Here is a 6,066-nt window from a genome sequence, read left to right as displayed (position 1 = left end):
TGTACGATAAACTAAAGAGGCCATGGCTTCCTTCTTTCATGCCATCCTTGCTGTCTTTTCTCCTTGATCCTCGTTCGCTCCTCTCCATCATCCCATCGTCTTATACATACCGTTCCGTATTTCCTAAATTCCTTCCTTTATCCCTCCTCTCCCTTCTCTCCTAATTTCATTCCTTCCCCCCCTCCCTGTCTGTCTTTCCTTCCTTCCCTCCTAGACGGGGCTATCATGTCAGCCAGCCACTGTCACACAGTCTCGCTCCGTGAGGCGGGCGACTCCGTCCTGCCACTCCAGTCACGCTCATTGGATAGCAGAGGGGAATCGGAGTTCAATCTTTAATACCTAATAAACCATGATGAAAATTACTACCGGGAGAATCTATGTTTAAAAATGCAGCACATATATACACTGAGGTACAACGTTTCCCATGAAATATTAATGTTTCGCCGGTAGCCCTTCGGAGGTTGATTATTTAGTAGGCCTTGTATCGGCATATGCTAATAAATAGACGGCACCGCCACGTGTGTAGCCCATTCAAAGTGTGCTCCAAATTAAAAATTGATATTGCTTGTGGCCCTCACATATAGAACCGCATATCCTGTGCCTTGATAGCTGTACTTCACGAGCGCACACAGGCCCCCGGGGACAGGGATGACTGGCTGGCGTTATGTTCCCATGTCGGAGCAGGAGCGGGGAGAGAGGTGGGTTGGGGTGACTGGTGCCGTTATCTGGTAGATTAGTAGGGAGGGCGGTAACCTTGAGATGAAGTCGTGAAGCCTGACAGGCGGTTTGATCGTCGTAACTACGAGTGGTTATTTTCATCAGGATTACAGGCCCGGATGGTAGAGGACTGATCTATTTTAATGACCAGGTAAGATTAGACGGCCCCCAACCCCCTCACCTTCTGTACACCACCATGCCCCCTTTGACTGCTCCTGTGCGGCGTTCATCCCAGCATTCCAATGTTCATGACACAAACTATAGCTGCATGAATTAAATAAAGGAGAAAAGAGTGCGTCTGTAACTCAAGCAACAAATCAAGGTAGCCTACTGTATTGTAAAATGGTCAATGGTAAGCATTAATTTACCGCCTTCTTTCCAAATCGCTTTACAATCTATGACATCTATCACATTCACCCATTCACACACCGACAGCGGAGACGCCCACGTAAGACACCAACCTGCTCCTTGTTAGCAGGTGTCTTGCTCTAGGACAGTGTTTCTCAAATAAGGCTACTGATACCCCTAGGGGTACTTTGGGGTAGTCCTAGGGGTAGCTAGTAGCTACTCAGAAATCTTCCCAAAAAAACAAAACAGTTTGTCTGATATTGGTTTTGAACAATTTGTCCCACATTCATGAAGTGATATTTGTTTGTTAAAAATAGTTTTTTAGTTGCTCTACAATTAATTAAAGTCATAGGGATCTGCCCGTCTCTCCAGCTCTAACAAAAAATAATTTTCAGATGGGACACCAATTTCATCCCGTCAGGACAGAGACCCCATTTATCAGCTTCAGTTTTATTGTGTTCCGGTTCCAATCTTGTAAGTTAATTTGAAAAAAATAGTTTAATTACTTCCAATTTCACTTGTTTATCCTGTATTGGTATCCTGACATGAAAATGTATTTTCTGTTTTCTAAAGAGCTGGAGAGACAGGGATGACCCTAGTTACCGAACAAACATATATTTTCAATACAACCAATTGCCAATATAAATCAGCCACCTGCCAATAAAAAAAGACAAATATATATTTCACCTGGCTTGAGGGAAGAAAGAAAGTAAGAAAGATCAAAGGAGGAGACCCTGTGTGTGTGTGTGTGTGTGTGGGTGGGGGGGGACTAAGACATAAACACAGAAAATGAATCGGTATTCAATTCCGATTCATTCAATCAATCAATCGGTAAGGAAAAAAAACGTGTGGTGGTATTAAGAAAAATATTAAGTTTGAGAACCGCTGTGCTAGTATGACATTTATTCACACCAGGGCCGGATCTACCATATGGGCACTTTGGGCACGTGCCCCGGGGCCCTGGGCATCAGGGGGCACCCCAAGGTGGTTGAAAAAAAAAATTTTTGAAAAAAAAAAAATCGTTTTTTTTTTTTTTTTTTGGTCACGAAAATTTTTCCCATTTTGTTGTTATCTAATACGAATAACACAGTGTAAAATTAGCTAGATTAGAGGAAAAATTAAAAAAAACACAAAAAATGTTCGCGCGCGCTTCGCGCGCGGCCGCATGAGGGGGGGCACTGGCAGTTGGTGGTGCCCAGGGGCACTGTGAGGTGTTAATCCAGCCCTGATTCACACATGATGCCAGGAGCAAGGAAGGTTTTGAAAGGAAAAGACGTGCAGTCCGTTCTCTAGATACAGTATATTATAACTCTATGGGATGCGCCTGACACTCATGGGTGATGAGCTGGTTGTTCATGAGCTGGTTGTTCATGAGCTGGTCCAGCCGGCTCCATCCACTGCAATGTATTTCATCAAACTTCCGGTGCGAGGTTTGCCACCCATGAGTGTCATGCATAGAGGTATAATATAACTAGGGCGGATTGCCCCGCCCCCAGCTATCATTTCAATGAATGTGCTCAATGGCGTTTTGAAGCACCCGGAAGACTGCCGGAAGTAGAATTATTGAGTCGATTTTGACCACACGTAGAGTTATGAGCATGCGCACTAGTGTCATTTTTGCGTTCTACGGCAGCCCGTGTGTCAAGGATTGAACGCGAGATATTTATGAAATTCACTGGAGATGCCTATGTATATGTAAATGCATATGTATTTATGTATAATATGTTTACATATTTATATCTATATATATAAATATATATCAGTATGTTTTGCTCGCGCATGTATTTCTCCCCGCCTGCAGTTCCAGCTTTGGCCACTGGGGTGGCGGCTTCAAGATTTCTCAGCGGCTCTGGGGGCTTGGTGTCATGGCGCATCCCATAGAGCTATAATATATCTAGAGAACAGACAGCACTTCTTTTCTTTTCCTTTCTAAACCTTCCTTGGCCAGGAGGAGGAACAGGAACGTGAGTCATTGCTGCTCAAGTGGCTACAGCTGTGTTTGGTGTTTGATGAGGAGGAAACCACCATGCGTATTTGTCTTCTTCTGGCTCCCATCAAAAGGTAGATTGGAGACAACCTGTGTATTGTAATGCCAGACAGCAGCATATTAGGTTGTTGTCTAGCTAATGGGCATTGTAAAATAGCATGACTGAGGCAGTTCAATTTCCTGTGTGCTCAGCTGACATCCTTATTTCTAACCGACTATCTCTAACAGTGTTTAAGCCCCGGGCTGTCAGTTATTAATGTACCAAATAATGTCCAACTGATCTGAACACAGGCCTTCCAACTGCAGACTCACTCATGCCGTCTTTAAGAGGCAGCCAGTCAGACAAACAGGGCAAAGTGCAGTCAAGTCTGCCATCGTGTGGTCGCTTTGCAACATTACCGCTGGCCGCTCGTAACAGTGAACATGAACTGAATATTTATTAATTTATGTATTCATTCGTTCATTCGTTTGGTGGTTCAGAACAGGTGGTGTTTGCATTCTCTGCAATGTCACAAACTGCTGAGGAAAATAATAAATTGTGAAAGATGTAAATCATGTAATCACATTTCTTAATAATCTGATTAGGTATTTGATTACTGGTCAGTCAGTGCTGTCAAGTGTTAGTTTAGATTAGATTAGATGTCCTTTATTGTTCACAAGGGAATTTCATTTAGCTTTGGATGATATACATGCAGTAAATAGGTATACAAAACAGTTAATAGACACCATAGTAAAAACAGAAAAACCTTTCTCTCTCTCTTAATCAATTCAAACAGATATAGAAAATGATGGTGCAAACAGAACGATAAAAATGTGTATACTCTCAATCAGTCTTGCATGAGAGCCTGTAAATCATCTCTCTGCCTGGACACACAAATTGAAAATGATTGTTACCACTTAATGATCAGTGTGTCGACTGCCAGATATAATCAGAGGAGCAGATTTTCTCATTTAGCCCGTAGTGTGAAGACAATTATGTGTTGTTTTTGCATGAAGATGGAGCAGGGACGATCAAACCTGTGAATAATGAACGCTATTGAAATGCAGCACATTTAGGGAGAGCGGCATATTTCTTCTCTCTTTATCTCGTTGACACAAACTCTCTCTTTTTTTTTTGCCAAGTACATCGAGTACAACCAGGTCAGCTGTGTCAGAGAGTTTTACAGCCATACAAGTACACACGGCAAAATAATAGTTCTTAACAACTTTCAAACTGGTGTCCCTATTGTGGGCATGTCATATTGGATGAAAACATTTTCAAACAATTTCTGCATTTAAAAAAATAGCAGCTCTACATGCCACAACGTGTCACATCCAGCACGATGTGAGCTTGTGAATCACTATTTTTGCTATTCGTCGTACAACAAAAGATATAGTGCTTGCCACTCACCACACCCTACCTACTTTGTTGACCGGAGTCCCCCAGGGGTCTGTACTCGGCCCCCTTCTTGTTTCCCCTCTACACTCTTCCTTTTTTCCCTCTCTACACCAGATCTACAAGCTCAGTTGTGAGCTCGTATATCTGCTATTTTTACCGGATGTTTGCCAATTTGTGCCTAATCTTTGCCTATTATGACATGCCCCGAATATGGACGCTAGAGGTCAAGTGGTTAAGAGGTTAAATGGCCCTATATGGCATCACTCTTTCCAGTTGGCACCTTATTTTTCCGTGTGTATAGACACATAAAGCACTCAGAACTATCAGTATTCAGCATTCCTGCTCAGAAGACATATTATGGGCTGTATCACGCCTTATGCCTCGTTGGATACTCAAAAAAATCTGCTAACTACAAGTTTAGCATATTAGGACCATCAACACAAATGCCGGTGGGTACACAACACATTGTAGAGAGTAAGAGCTTTTCTCTCTTCTCTCATACAGAGAGGACATTAGAAAAGTGATGGTGTTGGTGATAGACAGCGATATCAGACTGAGTGATGCGGTCAATACAGGACCAGAGACTTGCTGATGCTGTTCCCAGCCGTTTTAGCCTCCCTCCGTCCGTCCTGGGTGCATTTCTGCTGTGCTGGGGAGTTTCCAGGGGCCTGCTTCCGCTGATTAGCCCCAACGCACTAATCTATTCTCATGGCTTATTTATATACCCCGACCATCCAGGCTGGCGCTTTCCCCATGGGGAAAAGCCTTCTAAATCACATTACAGTATCTTCATCAAGGGATGAGAGAGAGAGAGAGAGAGCGAGTAAAGGAGAAAAGGAATCACTTATATCAGTGTCATATATTTCTGTATGTGTGCGTTAGAAGGGACTATGTTCGTGTACAGGCCTATTTGCAGCTCATTCTAGCTAGTGGTTGAATGGCTGAGTGCCAGGGTTCAGGTTTCTGTTGTGCTGACAGGTCTGGAGTTTTGCTCACAACCATCTCATATTACCTCATCCTGGCTCAGGGCAACCCAGAGCGGATTGGTGAAGAATCCGCTCTGGGTCAGTTGAAGAATCACCACCACAAGGTTTCTGAGTAGGTTCTATGATTTTTTTTGCTAGTTCAGCACTGGAGAAAAGAGCCGCCTCCCTTAGCAAAGGTGGTCCTCTCGTTTAACAACAGCCCGTTCAGACTAAAAGTGCAGACTTGTGAGGGAGACATGTTCTAGCAGACCTGGTTTAAACAATTGCTAATTGGACCCGAGACAATGGCCGCATTTGGAGGTGTCTTTGAAAGTCACTGTACAATCACTTAAAAAGTACGGTAATCTAATGCAACTTTGTGTAAGAACAAAGATTAGAGTAGATGCTTGGTTTTACGTGCTATACAGTATGTCCTCACAAAGACTTGATGCAGTTGAAATATGCCTTGAAGAATACAATTGGGTCCACAAGGTCACACTTACTGTATGTTAACAGTGCTACTGCATACTGTATGTTATGTTATGACCTGTTAATGCAATAGTCCCTACTGGGCAGCAGAGGGCAGTAGACGTGTGCTACAGCACCAACATGAAGCACTGAATATGAACCATATTTAGCAGCTCTTATATTTGACTTTGTTAGAACTTAAA

The sequence above is a fragment of the Gymnoscopelus microlampas genome (genome assembly GCF_963454915.1).
Source record: "Gymnoscopelus microlampas genome assembly, chromosome: 14".
Classification (NCBI taxonomy): Eukaryota; Metazoa; Chordata; class Actinopteri; order Myctophiformes; family Myctophidae; genus Gymnoscopelus; species Gymnoscopelus microlampas.
This window is presented reverse-complemented; position numbering follows the sequence as displayed.